This window comes from Glandiceps talaboti, chromosome 1, assembly GCF_964340395.1.
Source record: "Glandiceps talaboti chromosome 1, keGlaTala1.1, whole genome shotgun sequence".
Lineage (NCBI taxonomy): Eukaryota > Metazoa > Hemichordata > Enteropneusta > Spengelidae > Glandiceps > Glandiceps talaboti.
The window spans coordinates 15,872,342-15,888,630 of NC_135549.1; positions in this window are offsets into that span (position 1 = coordinate 15,872,342).

The window sequence follows — 16,289 nt, forward strand, 5'->3', positions numbered from 1 at the left end:
ACAAGCTGAGTTTATTAACTAAATGACTCAAGGTGAAATGCTTACATAAAACCATAATCAAACTTTACTTGCGTAATGTCACATGTAATATCGATGCATTCCTTTCATGACACTGAAATCATATTCTGGTTCACTTGACAACATAAGAACAATTTCCTTGACAGTTTGGTATATGTATAATAAACTACTATTAGTGCATCGTCATGTATTATTCCTCTCTGTCTCTGTCCGTCCGTCCGTCCGTCCGTCTGTCTGTCTGTCTGTCTGTCTGTCTGTCTGTATGTATGTCTGTCTGTCTGTCTCTCACACTTGATCGCCTACTCACTCGTCCCCGCTCGCTAACTCACCTACTCAAATTAGCTCAACCAACCAACCAACCAACCAACCAACCAACTAACTAACCACTCACTAGCTCACTCACTCCGGTATTCACCATCTCCTGAATGGATAAACAATTTATCGACCAGACATGATTAAGTATTTAGGGTAATTGCATACACTGATGAAGATTAACATGGGTACTTTTTTGATGCACGAGATCACCTCATCATGCTGAACGGGACTTTACAAAGAAAGTGATGATCACTTTATAAAACAATCACTAAACCGGTCAACATGTTGAACAGTGATTTACTTGCACGTTAATAAGAAACACATGTTACAAATTAGGCAAATCTGAATCTATAATATACTATAATTTTGATATTTCCCTTCATATTTATTATGAGAGAAAGAGTAATCTGCAAAAGATCTGAAAAGAACATGTACTGATTTCTCCGAAACCGACAACGCCCAGTGATGAAAAATCGTACCGGGGCAGGGGAGGTACAAAATGACTGTGCCGTAGATGAATGCCTTCGGCTTATAGGCATTAATGTCATTGAAATATCTCCATGAATCGTGAAAAGTGGCATTTCAATCGCTGCCAGCCATTTATCATTTATGTAAAGTTTTAAAGCAATATGTTATCTCTTGAACCTAGACAAATAGATTCCACCGTTTGCCCTTATCTCTCAGTCTCCGAATAACGCATTCAAATTGAAGATGTGCGCACGGCGATCTTTACAAATATTATGACCTTTCGATGGCAGTTCCTTAATTTTAGTCGTGATAACACTTCTATCCAAACTGAACAAGTATACATTAGATAAATATCATCATCATTATCGCCATCGACGAAATGATATGCATTTTTTTCAAAATGTCTACTACCCGTGAATAGTCAAATATGATTTTTATACCTCTATCTTGGGTTCATCTATCGAAATAATATTCGTATCGGCAAGATGTTTCTTTTTATTTTATCTGTGCGTCTTTGTGTTTTATCAATCAATTTTCTGGCTGAGGAGCCTTGATTGACAAATATTAAACGACTCTTAGTCTGAGGGTTTTATCAATGATAATGTCTGCGACAAAACAGATAACGATTGGCGCATACCATCGCCTGCAAGGCGAGTCCCGATGTCTAAGTATGCCGAAATAATAGTCAGCGGAGCTGTTAAGATGCCAAACACACCCAAAGTAGTACAAGTCGTTCTATGAATTGCTGGGTTGTTGGTTTTTTTAAATTAAAGACATTTTCATTTGAGAAGTATTGGGGACCTTTTTTCAGAGGTTCCTAACACTTTGTTATTCCACTTTCTCTCCATGGACCATTGAATATGTCTATGCTATTTATGCATTAGACTTGGTAAGTCTTGGTCAATACATATATCAATTGATTGATCGTTTGGTTCGATGTTAATTTCACATACTTTTTTTTCACGTTAAACAGATTATGGTGGGTGGGTGGGTGGGTGGGTGGGTGGGTAGAGAGATGGATGAATAGATGGATGGATGGATGGAATCGATATGGATGGATCGTGACTTTTTGACAGATGTATAGCTGGATTGGTGGATACATCGCGGATGGAACATGGCTGGGTCACTTGGAAAATTAACGTCAGGTGAATGGGTATATGGATTGATTTTTGGATTGTACTGTTAATTGATGGGTGGGTAGCAGGGTTAATGTATAAGTGGTAAGGCAAATTGATCACAGAGGTTGGGTTGATTAATTGGTGGGTGGTAGGGTTGATTTATGGGTGGAAGGGGTGATTTATGGGTGGAAGGGGGGATTTATGGGTGGAAGGGTTGATTTATGGGTGGAAGGGGATTTATGGGTGGAAGGGTTGATTTATGGGTGGAAGAGGTGATTTATGGGTGGAATGGTTGATTTAGGGGTGAAAGGGGTGATTTATGGGTGGAAGGGATGATTTATGGGAGAAAGTGTGATTTATGGGTGATTTATGGGTGGTAGAGTAAATTGATGGATGATAAGGTTGATTTATGGGTGGAAGGATGAATTTATAGATGATATGGTTAATTTATGGGTGGAAGGGTGGTGGGTAACATAGATGAGTGGGTCGATAGGTGGTATAGGGTTAATAGCTGGTTGGTGATAGAAGTAATTTGGTTGATGGTACGGTTGATTGATATAATGATGGTTGGTTCGGTGTGACGAGATAAATGGAGGCTTGGTGGGTGGACTGATATATGAATTAATTGAGAAACCAGTCAATTCATTAATCGATAAATGAACGATGAATTACTAATGAATGGCTGAGCGAATGAGTGGCTGAGTGAATGAATGAATGAATATATATATATATATATATATATATATATATATATATATATATATATATATATATATATATATATAATATATAATGGATTGATGGATTGGAGAATAAATGAACCAACAAACGAATGAACGCGGGAACGCGTCTGAAAAATAAATGAATGAACGAACGAACGAATGAATGAATGAATGAATGAATAAATGAATAAATGAACGAACGAATGAATGAATGAATTGTAAATGTATGGTTGACAGGATAGAATGGGTTGATACAAAATACCAAATGGTTAAAACACACACACACACACACACACACACACACACACACACACACACACACACACTAACATCAGATTAAAAATACAGAAAAGCAGTAATTTTCTCTAAGTTAGCAAATTTGATTTTCATTTACTTTCTCTCTCGACCCATTCAAGGCGAACGGATGATGTTGAGGGATATTTATTATTTCATCCTTCGATTCCATCCTGTTTTTCATACATACACTCCGGGAAACTTTCATATTCTCTGCATGTTTTATTTGAAAGCAATAATGATTAGGTTACCTTACTATCACATAAAACCTGTCTATCTGGTATCCTTATCGTGCTTACGGTGAATACGAAATCAATCATAACCCATCCCCATCGTTGATACAACCTGGATTATCTAAGATAAAGCTCTTCCATGGCAGATTATTGATGGTGATCTTAATACGTGCCGTCCTATCAAATCAACGCTACCTCTTTCTTTCTTTCTTTTTGAAAATTTACTTTTTTTTCCTTCACACGTCAACAAAAGTTTGAGTCGCCTGACAAGTTGGGGGGGGGGGGGAAGTGCTCAGCCTGGTGTTAGTGATGACGATGACTGGTGATGATTACAATGAACATTACACAACGAATTGGTTTGACCAGCCCTGAAGACACACGTCGTAATCAAAGGCTTGTCCTTTCACTAATTACAAAACTTCAAGTCATCTCGAGCGATAACCACGAGTGCGTATAAAGAATTACGGGACCTATCGGCTGATTTTGCGGCCCCGGGCGAAGAAGAGCGCAGAGATTAGTTGTTTAGATTAAGGAATCTTTTGGAATCAGGTATTCGAAACGCAGCTTTAAGTTTTACAGTATCCATCCAAATTCTAAATTAAACTGCCTGTGCTCAGAGCTACGATTTTCCGGTCAAAAGACATGAATTCTGCGGAGGCAGAGAGAGAGAAAACCTGAACAACTCTTTTGGCACCAGCTAGTGTTCTGTGAGTGTCTGTCTGTGTACAGGAGAGACAGATGGCAATCGTGTAGGCAACTGTGAGAACGCGATTGCGATACATAATTCGTTCTTTCGGCGAATATGAATCCCGAAGTCACGGGGCAAGTTTTGGATATGGCTGGACTGCAAGACTTGGATATATACATATATTTATATTTATATTCAGCTAACGTTAACGAGTTTACTTGCGCAATATGGTTTTGGGTGTGATTCAATACATTGCAATTAATCCCATTTACGCAAAATGTTAGATTTGTCCGATATTTTAGTAAATTTAGTGAAATGATATCGCGAAGGATTAACATAAAAAAAACTTCGTTAATTCTTTGTATATCAATCTCTTAGATCATTTTTTTTGTTACGGGTAGCGATAATCAAGTCCGCCGGCATACACAGTTTTTGTCTTCAATCGTGAAAAGCTGTAGAATCGTTATTGACGAGAATCGTATAACTGCTAGAGTCGCTAACAATACGATAGGACAATTTTGAAAACGATACTTTGTCGGCGACACAAGGTATTTTGCAACTTTAGAAAGAAAAAAATCATGACATTATTGAATGAGTTTTCATCGACCCAAGGGAAATCATCGTGAAAACTTCAATGGGGAAAATATTTTGCAGTGAAATGAAAGGAAACAATGGAAGCAAAAAAAATAAAGAAGACAAAATTTCAATCAAAGACAATCCACAACACTGCCCCGAGGTACTGAGCTGCGTAGCTGCTACAGAAAATAACGTATAAATATTTGATAGCTAGAAGTATGCATTAGATAGATTAAAACGTAAGATGGAAAGCTAGCTCTATGATGAAATGAATTTCAAATGAAATCAATGATATTCATGGAAATTTAAGGCCTTGTATATTTCACGACGTTTTCAACTGGGAACCATGCTGCCCTGTAAACACGACTGAGAAGACGAAGAGAGTGATTACTCAACGTTCTTCTGTCAATCCTTTGGGAGCTAAAAATCCGAATTGTGGTCTCTTATCTATACTGACCCGGCGTGCTCTCGAGAAATCTCGAATACGGATGCTCATTATCACCGGGTTACGCGAAACTTACACACCGGTCTCTCTCTCTCTCTCTCTTATGGCGCGTTGGCTTACATCCTCTGCGGGAAAAAACACTAGAAAAGCGTCTGCAACTAGCATTACTTGAAATTTACACAACTTTACACTTTAGGTCGATATAGTCTATCGATTTTACAGACTGAGATGTGTCGGTATAGTTTTCACAGCTGATGGCAAAAAGTGCTTTATTTCGAGATAGGAATTGAGAGAGTTGACACAGATCTGTTACTCCATCTGTCTGTTTCGATAATTAAGTCTTCCTTTATCAGAGAACCAAAACGGGACTAAATGGATGATTTGTTAGGGGCAATGAAGCAATCAGTTCAAAGTATAAAAAAATGATTTGTTTATCTGACCGATGTAGGGGCAAAATGGCCATCTATACTGATTTAAGATAAAACTAGAGAAAGAGATAAAATTATTAAAATTAAACTATCAGCACTGACATAAATAAAAGATTGCCATGCATGTTGAAATGAACAAAGGAATCTAGATACATTGCGATAAGATAGCGCTTGAAATCCCGGCCGTAACGTGTCGAAAAATCAACCGAGTGCGTACCGAACCGCTATGTATTATTTCGTTGATCACGACCGTCACACTTTCGACTTTGACTATACATAAATATCAATTTCTTCTAATCATCCATTACTTCAGCTATCACCATAGAAACAACATCCCTGTTCTGTAGAAGTGATGATGTTGCGGATTTAAGAGTGACTTCTCCGCACTAAGCATCTATCACACAATATATCTAGCATTCCTCGATACGATCACTTATATAGTATAGTGGTGAACAGAATATATTTTATGCACTCAACATTTCATATTTTGTGATGTAATATCTTATTAAACCAATTCCAAAGTAAATTAAAATATATGATGCGGTAATGATCATATGCACTGGCTACAAAACGCCGTTTAGGTTGTTGTTTTATCCAAATGACTAAAATATCTTTAGTGAAGTTAATCAATCTCATGTCTTCCTTCATACACGTGTATTGCTAAAGATCAAATTTCACAAAATGTTCATTCAGAGCGGACTAATTCGAATTCCCCTAACCCCTGCCCTAGACGTAAATGTTGGCAATCCCAAGAGATTCATGAGTAAAATTGGTCTTGAACAAATATTTCAGAAAACAAGTGCTCGCGGAATCACCTGGTGTCTCGGGAATCGTGAACTTCTTGGTCTCACTGGCTTCATAGCAAATCTAGACTCGGTATTAAGAAGTTTTGTTTTGTAGTGCTCTGTTTGAGTTCATGAAATGTCAATCTGTGATGTCAACGCCAAACTTATTCCATTTATCAATGTACTGGTATACACACGTTTTAGTGACATCAGCCAGATCTGAATATTTTTTTCTTCACTGTTATTATTTCATCTGATGAAGAATTCCATAATCATGTTCGTCTACTACTAACTAAACATGTTTAATTAGCTCTTGTGTAACTGTGACCATGACGTCAGCGGCATAGCAGTTAATACTAGGCAAACCAAATAAATATCGAGTCATGACTTGATTTTCAGGTACACCCAGACATTGCTGTTCATTTGGCGATCATAGATGCATATGCAATGAAACTGCCAATGATTTATGGTTATCACTGCAATACATATATCAACAGAACTGCAAATGATACTAGATAAAGTTTACGTAAAACAGTATTTATTGACTAGATAAAAAGAGTGTCTTCAGTTGGCCCATGTACATTACGCGTTATTCCACACAAACAGACTATTAAATGCTCTTTGCTATACCACTCAGTGTATTTCACACATTTCCTTCAAGAACTATAATGATTTGACACAAAAAGTGTACTATTTGTCAATATACCCCGACTATTGACGACTGCTCACCGACTCTTTGGAACTAGTGTTTGGAGTTGAATGTAGAAAATAGAAAACAAATAAAACTATTTGCAATTGTTGAAAAATGCTAAACATATGATACGTAAAAAGACACTCTGAGAGCTGTTGTACAGATAAATATATATATATATATATATATATATATATATATATATATATATATACATAAAAATGAAAGAAGACGAGTCTGATATTACATAGTGGAATTACACTACGGACCGTTTCACCCGAAGGATCGTCAGGTGTAATAGTGTGGTTTAATAGTATTCGTTAGCTATACATCCTGCATTATGTACATAACTTGTGTGTGTTCACTGATGGCTGTGTGTACACAAAAAGATTGACAACAAAGGTTACGTATTATTAAGTAAGAACTTGTTAGCGTGCCGGCATTTACTGATTAATTCAGTTCTGCTGTTCAAGTTCGTTGATTTGTCGGCAGTTATAATAAAATATTTTTCCCAGAGGCATAGTTGACATCGTTTGGTAACGTTAGAGTATGAGGAAGCCTGCTTGAGAACTGACCAGTGTACGTCGTAATTAATGATAGCTCTCCAAGGTGATTGAGCACTCTACTTGGCGAAAGAAGAATGAAATTATATGTATATATATATATATATATATATATATATATATATATATATATATATATATATATATATATACATATAGATAGATAGATAGATAGATAGATAGATAGATAGATAGATAGATAGATAGATAGATAGATAGATAGATAGATAGATAGATAGATAGATAGATAGATATGTAGGTAGGTAGGTAGGTAGGTAGGTAGACGGACGGACGGACGGACGGACGGACGGACGGACGGACAGACAGACAGACAGACAGACAGACAGACAGACAGACAGAGACAGACAGACAGACAGACAGACAGACAGACAGACAGACAGAGAAACATGTACATACACAGTGCACATATGTGAACAAACAAACAGACAATCAGACACGTAATTTTGACAAAATGCTAGCTGTACTATCAGTACTGTAGTATTGAAGGGAAAAGAAATGATTGAAGTTTAAAATACTGCATGATTTCAAAAGGGATGTTGACAACTCACACAGGAGAACGTGTTCAAATAAACATCATAAAAGCAAAGGCAGGCTTCAATAATACGTGCGATGTGAAAAAGTGGAACTTCATTTACAGTCAGAAGTGAAAGCATCCATTGACGATGATCTGAGATAGCGAAATTCAATGTCTAACGATACACGCATATTGAGACCTGTAAATCTCCTTTGAGAAGGATTAGGGCTAACCTGCAAGCGCGACGTCGAAGAGAGACATAAACTCCCCCATCTCACCGGGGATCACATCTTTGATTAAATCATTAATAATAAATCGAGATATTATACCTAATACAGTCATAAAACGATGGCATGTTTAGCCTTTCACTGAAAATTAATATCAGTGCTACAAATCCAACTTAATACCACGGAAAAATGTTTAGTGTCGCCTCAAATGCATTCTCAGTGATTACTTAGTCCCTGAACGCGCTTGCCCTGTAACTGTGTTCGGACTCAGATAACATTGAATTATGTTTTCATCCCACTCCTATTTTATAAAAGGTATACGCATTGCCGTCTGGACTACCAAACAAAATCAATCTAACGAGAGAAAGTTTTAAAACCATTTTGTGATATTTCATTATGTACAACGCATTTTGTACTCTTTTCTTTGCAGCTATACGATTTTTTTTAGTCACTATATGTGTGATGGGACGCTGGAAAAGTTATTGTGACACTCACTGCACTAGAAAAGGTGATTACATGCGTAAATAACTATATTGCCTGTGTTATATGTAGTACAGTGTGCAAAGGCTATCCATACTTTGAAAACGTACTATAAAATACTATTCGACATCAGGACAGTATCTTGACCGGTGGAAGCAATGGGTAAAAAGGATTTTTTTATCAGATTTATTCAAAATTTGCTTGGAATATGTGGAAAATCACTTAATATATGATGAAATGTCTCAAAATTATTGACCATGGAGTTATGGCGAGGCATATATCTGACAACTCGCAATGCTTTTAGGATATACTCAAAAATAAACGTCATCAAAAACGGCTATCACGTACAGAGAAAATAAAGATGATATCCCTTCCATATTTTTTTATTTACTTTACACTGTACTGTACATCTACTTGCAATATGATGACACTATATCGAATTTGTCGACACTGATGACAGCGATCAATGCGCACCATGTGTACTCGGGGCAATGGGCCGCAGCTGGTTATTACACGGTATAATACTGCTGGCCGAGTCACGAACGCGCACGCCCCTTCTTCATCCCTAAAGTAACTGGTTACGTAATATGTATGAGACGATCTCATTAGGGGATAAATCACCAATCTCTATTTTCAACACGGAAAAATGGAAACCCATTATTGTAAAATACTCGACTTTGTGCCTAGGTTTGATTCATGGAACAAAAACCTTTAATCTCCTCAACAAAAAAGAACGATATTTGATATTAGATGGATGAATAATGGAGCAATGATATACTGACAGCTGTTACACATGAACTCTTTACTTCATCTACTACTGCAGTACTTGTAATCAGCCACGACCTTCGCTTTCATCAACTAACTGCTCCAGGTATGTCTATAAGTACTAGAAAGGGGAACTGTCATTTAGTGGTTACCGTAGTAGTTTAATGGCAAGTTAGGTAGTACTCAACAGCAACAATCAAATTCAATACTTTGCCATGCGTACACACACGTGTGTGTATATATATGTGTGTGATTGCATATATATATATATATATATATATATATATATATATATATATATATATATATATATATATATATATATATATATAAATATATATATATATATATATGTGTGTGTGTGTGTGTGTGTGTGTGTGTGTGTGTGTATATATATATATATATATATATATATATATATATATATATATATATATATATATATATATATATAACTCGGTGAGTATCAATCTGCTATAAGACAGTGCTCTATACCGCAGTGGCAGAGCGTAATAGTTTTGGTAGTACTGGAACTCTTTCTTGGGTGTAACTCGGAGTTTCACGCATATTGCGATCATCAGACACTCTCAGAGTCATCAGAGTGCCTGATGATCGCAATATGCGTGAAACTCCGAGTTACACCCAAGAAAGAGTTCCAGTACTACCAAAACTATATATATATATATATATATATATATATATATATATATATATATATATATATATATATATATATATATATATATATATATATATATATATATCTCTTCTTCAATAATGATAACATTGGTGATTCAGAATTATTCTTGCTCCGAACAAACACAGTTTATAGTAATTTTAATTTTATTCAAAAACGTCATTCGTTTTGCAGAGGTTGCGAGCCTGTAATCCATGCGGATGGAGATCGAGATCGCGATCGAGATGGGAAAAACCAAAATTTTAAAATCCCCATCCATATGGATTCCAGGCTAACACATTGCTTGAAACAGAAAGCTCCATTGTAGGATTCTCTCTCTCATCAACAAGTCAAGGATAAACATGAATTTCAAAGAAATTCGGCGTCCATATTTACATGACGAAACTAGAGACGCATTTTGACTTTATGACAACCCCCCCCCCTCCTTCATCCCGTATTATTATTCATAGCATACCATTCACTACCTAAACGGCTACTGTATATACATTTTAATAGAAGCATATATATCCAGCATGTAAAACTTCAACTGAAACCTAAACATTTGATTTGTAGACAAACGCACCGATACTCTCTATAATGGTTAGGCCTAAAAAAATAGTTTGGTTCCGGTTACCCGACCCCAAATTGTTGTCCAAGAAACAAAATAAAATCGCGAACATTGCGAAGTCTCGCAAGAAATAATGGATGCGGAAACTGACATCAGTTTAAAAAGACAATATAAAACTGTTTTTCCAATCTGTAATGGTTGTACATCTGATGAGAAGAAACCAATAACATAGAAACCATATGGAAAACAACGGAAAACATTACTACCTGAACTAGACACTAGCATATGAAAATTATATATGTATATATATATATATATATATATATATATATATATATATATATATATATATATATATATATATATATATATATATATATATATATATATATATATTACGCTCTGCCACTGCGGTATAGAGCACTGTCTTAGCAGATTGATACTCACCGAGTTATATATATATATATATATATATATATATATATATATATATATATATATATATATATATATATATATATATATATATATATATAATAAAATCTACCTACCCCACCTATTCTAAAGTTGAGTGCAATCGGAACCACATATTTTATTTTTTGTTAGACCTTACTGTTGATGAATATAATGTTTGTAATGTTATCATTATCTGAGATAGAAATTAAAGGGATAATGAGTATACTCCAAACATGTATTCCTGCATCGTAATTTGCTTGTCTCAGGAGAATGTGATGCCAATATTTAAAACAAATGTCTCCTTCAATCCAAAAATGACTGTTTATACGAAATCAAACTACTAAGGAAAGTTTGCGATAATATAATCCCGATTGAGAAAAGTTAAAAATGAGGAAATGCCATTGTTTTCCTTCAAATTACAAAATTAAAGATCGTGCCATGATACCGTACATGTTACAATATGTATATTCATTTGTTTGGTTATGTAATACTAGGCAACTTCAGTTCCTTGCATATATTATGACTGCTCGTGCCAAACCACCCCAATGTTTCAACAAGATGACTATCCATCAGGTACATGCAGCTCCTAATCTTTCGAATTTCACACAGGAGTTAGTCCCTATTGCTATGAGACATCGATCACATATATTGACAATCTCTTACTAATAAAATAATGATAGTTTTTATCTTGTAACTGAATTTGACATAATGCTATTATTTGGTAATATATCGTAATTAATTTCATTACTGTATACGAACTTTCTTTCCAACGTACATGATGCCTTTTTTTTCAATTCGACGAATTAAAATTGCCGCAGCAGCTACCGTATTTTATTCACTAAAATAGAAATAATCACATATACATATATAACATGATATTATTATTTTTTATTTTGTATATAATTTTACTTGATATGCTCTGAAATAAAAAGAATTACACATGTCACGCATTTCATGACAAGTTCGTGAATATTCATGACGTGATATACCAGTAAATAAACCATTGCTTGGGATAAGTCAAAAACCGTTGATAAACAAGTTTATAATCTCGGGGTATTGCAAATTCAAAGGTTAGCATTTTATGGATAGCGTGGAAAGTCTACAAGTAAAAGTGTTTGATAGCCTAAGTGTGCAGTGTCACATGGTTAAACGCTGATTAGTTAAAACGAAACAATATTCATAATCCTAGTTGTCTTTTGATGAAGATTAGAAAGAGTGGAGTGGTGTTACCATGGTTACGTGGATGAATGTCTGGATCTTCACAGCATAGTTGTTCTAGTGAGTCAGTTTTGCCAATCTGTGATTAGTCAACATCATATACTTGTGAACAATCGTTGCAATATGGATTCATTTAGTATTTACTCATCATTGTTCAGCCAAATTGAACATTGTCTTTTTTCTTTTCTTTTTTAAAAAACCCAGACATTTCATTGACTATTTGTTGAATAACCAAGAAACACTTATAGAGACAGAATTGTTGTCGTTAGATCATACACAAAACATGAGTATGCATACATTTTAAGGATGGGTGATAATTATGTATCACAGTGGAAGACTGAGTGAAACGCTTTTACAAATCGGAACCTCGACAAATGATATGCGCATATTATAAAACTGGCAATCGAAGACTGGAGTACTTTAATTTTCGCTGAATTATGCTCACCGTCGTCTGTGCAAATTTTAAAAAATTACTACGCTTATTTGTTGCCGCTAGTTTGATTTTACGATGTAAAACAGTTTGGTGAAAAACAAAAAAAAACAGCGCTTCATTTTAGAAAGGGGACGCGAGTGGTTCTTTATTTACTACTCCAACCTTAGAGTTCCAGCTTTAGTTTATATACACTCTATCACATGAATTTGATACAAACGAAAAACAGGGGGAAATGTTCTTTTTATGGTAGAAAGCTGGGAACTTTTAATTCTACAAGGTGTTGTGTAGCAATAGTATAGCTGTAAAGAATATTGTGGCAACACCCAAAAACCAATTTAAAGAACCACGCGTGCTTCGATCTCTTACAGCGCGAACACAATACGTTGTAAATATAGCTAAGTTCTAAATCCAAGTGGTATTTTGTGTGGAACCTTCTTTAACCGCCTTATGCGATCTGATTTGACTAATGCTTACGACTGTGTGTGATTCACATCGATCCGTATATCTTTTATTCGTCATACATCACGGCAAAGCTAGTCAGGTGTGTGCGATGTACAGTCGTCAAAACATGTAAATGTCGGTGTTGATGCGTATATAATATGATTCTATTCAACTCTCGCCATCTCATGGGAGAATAAATCGAACTAACGAAGAAGCAACATTATATGGTAGCGGCGTATTTTTCACTTTACTAACATTGGAAATGGAAACTTTTCGTTTATCAATTACTAGGTTTATCATAGTCACATTTATGCAAATTAAAGTCTCGAGTAAGTTGGCTATTTTTTCCTTTATCATATTAATTAAATAATAATTCAATTATATATATATATATATATATATATATATATATATATATATATATATATATATATATATATATATATATATATATATATATATATATACATAATATTTACATGTATACGTAATGCGTTCGATTGAACGAGACAGTCCTAGAGACAGTACGATCATAAATTCACAAACACTCTTTGATTGTATGAAGCCATGCAGTATTCTTCTGAGGAAAAAAAAGACAGGAAGATATAGCGGAAGATCTCTCAGATAGCATCTACATATTTTACAAATGTGAGTTTCCATAATATTGTCATAACTAGTAGGAAGTATAGATGTTATTTCAGAACCAATCTCTCCTACATCAACATTGAGTGTTTATTTATTATTGTAATCGATGAAACTGGGGCCACCTCCCACTAACGTATGTACGCTGAGTTACAGCCCCAATCTATCTGAGATAAAACTCCATCACATCAGCCGTGGTGAAGATATGGGAAATTGATCCTGCTGGGTGAACATGGCCGATCCCCAATGTTTGTGAAATTGGCTGACACAGATAGCATCTCTCTTGAACATATAAAAAACTGAGCCGAGTGGTCACGTGTCAATGAAATATATGCACGTATATTCTACGTTTTATCTGAAATTCACGATCCAATGATCCGTTATCACTGCCGTGGTAAGTAAGCAGAAGAGATATCGATGCATGGCTTTAAAACCAAAAAAGATGTTACTATGTAGATAGCCCCCACCAATCTCGCTAGCTATTTCATCTCTCAACAGACTTTAAGATGCCACGAAACTACACATCAATTTTCCCTCTCGTTTAATTATCTTGTCTATCCATCAGAAAAGTTCTAAAAGTGTGAGCTGACAATCGTTCTGAGTATTGATTGAATGTTTGTAATCGGGGATTAGAAGGACGACCTGATGTTCATCTTTAAAAGGTCTCTAGTTTTCCGCTACTTTGCCTAACTTTGATCACAGCTCATCGACCACAACAATAATAGTCTTTTCGATCGTGATAGTATAAAGATCAAAAATTGTTATCTTCCCGTGTTCAACGATTGTTTCACTTTTTATGTGATGCGATGGAGCGCGTTCGTTGACTTGACAACGTTCCGAATTAAAGTGAATCAAATCACAGCACAGCACTAACGTGGTACATTCATAGATGAATGTTTGCAATGTATACAATGGTTAGTTTATCAACTTGTACCAAGTCGTGCAAATTACATTAAACCATTATCCATGGTTTACTCATTTTGTGTACAATTCAACCGAACCCTCTTTACTTTCTCGTCATTCAACAATGTTGAATACACGAGAGACAGAGTTAATACAAGTATACAGACTCTTTGGACATATCGATATCCTGCGCCTCAAAGCGTGTTTGTGACGAAAATATATTTTTTACAGTGTAAAATTACCTGAAATTGACAGTTTCTCTCGTATAACGTAGTTTGCCGTCCATTTTTTTTTGTAAACAGGTATCAATGGAAACATATACATACAAGGTATATTTATAAAGGAGTATATTCTATTAATTCTCTGCATTGTCTCTAACAGTGAAGAGTTGTTCTCGCTTTGTAGGTGACCTTATACATTGCAAGATGGTTATTATATTAACAGGAATGTTATTTTGATAATCATTCTCAGAAGATACCCCCCCCCCCACATACATACATACACGCATATATATATATATATATATATATATATATATATATATATATATATATATATATATATATATATATATATATATATATATATATATTGTACATATGTGTATATATTATATATATATAATGGTGTGCCTGTCGATGTGTCTGTCTACATCTACATGTATGAGTGTGCTTGTGTATTGCTGTTTTGCCTGTGTTTTTGTCACAGTCTGAATAACGGAACATACCATCACGCGGGAAATGGCTCTCAAAGGAAAATCAAATGAGTCTGGCAAAATTGCAACCTCCTTTCAGATCCCTATTGAAGGTAACACGGAATGACTTTTTGAAATGCTTAAAACTCTTGCTCCTTGTACAGATTATATTGACTATAAGAGAGTAAATCACTAGGTCGTTCTTGACGAGGCAATCTACCATGACAACGACGCAAGCTTGAATAGAGATACTGCAATAGAGGATGACAAACCGAACAAACACCCAGCAATTCACCAGGGAAATAAAAACAGACTTCTGAAAGCTTCTTTGAAACGTTTCTAAACGCTCCGCCAATATCACTTTAAGCGGTGTATTCAAAATGATGTTAGGAGAAAAAGCAATTGGAGAGAATCAGTGTTCAATTGGGGTCTTCATGTTGGAGGGCCGGTGGGAGAAAATTCCTCTATTAACTAGTTCATACCTTTAACATATGCCCAGAGAACACCTCAATTAAGGCCTACCTATTAAAAAACCATACACTGGCGGCAAAATAAAACAACTAGAAGGTACTTCCACGTACGTTGTGTTCATGCCAAAGGCCAAAGTAATCTTCGTTGAAGTCGACAGGTTTGCCTCTGAAAATGCCGCAAAGCCATTGCTAGTCAATCTATGGGATAATCTCTTGCGATTTGGTGATCCGTGTTGAAGTAAATGAACGTTAACGGTTGTTATTATGCTTGCTGATTAAAGGGACTAAAGGTCAACTGAAAGAAACTCGTGTACACCTCATCCACAAAACACACACAAATCACACCGATTCAGCTGAACAAATCGACTAGAAAAATGACATGTTTTGTTTGGGGTCAAAACTACGGTTTACTGTCGTGTTCTTCTGACAATGGAACA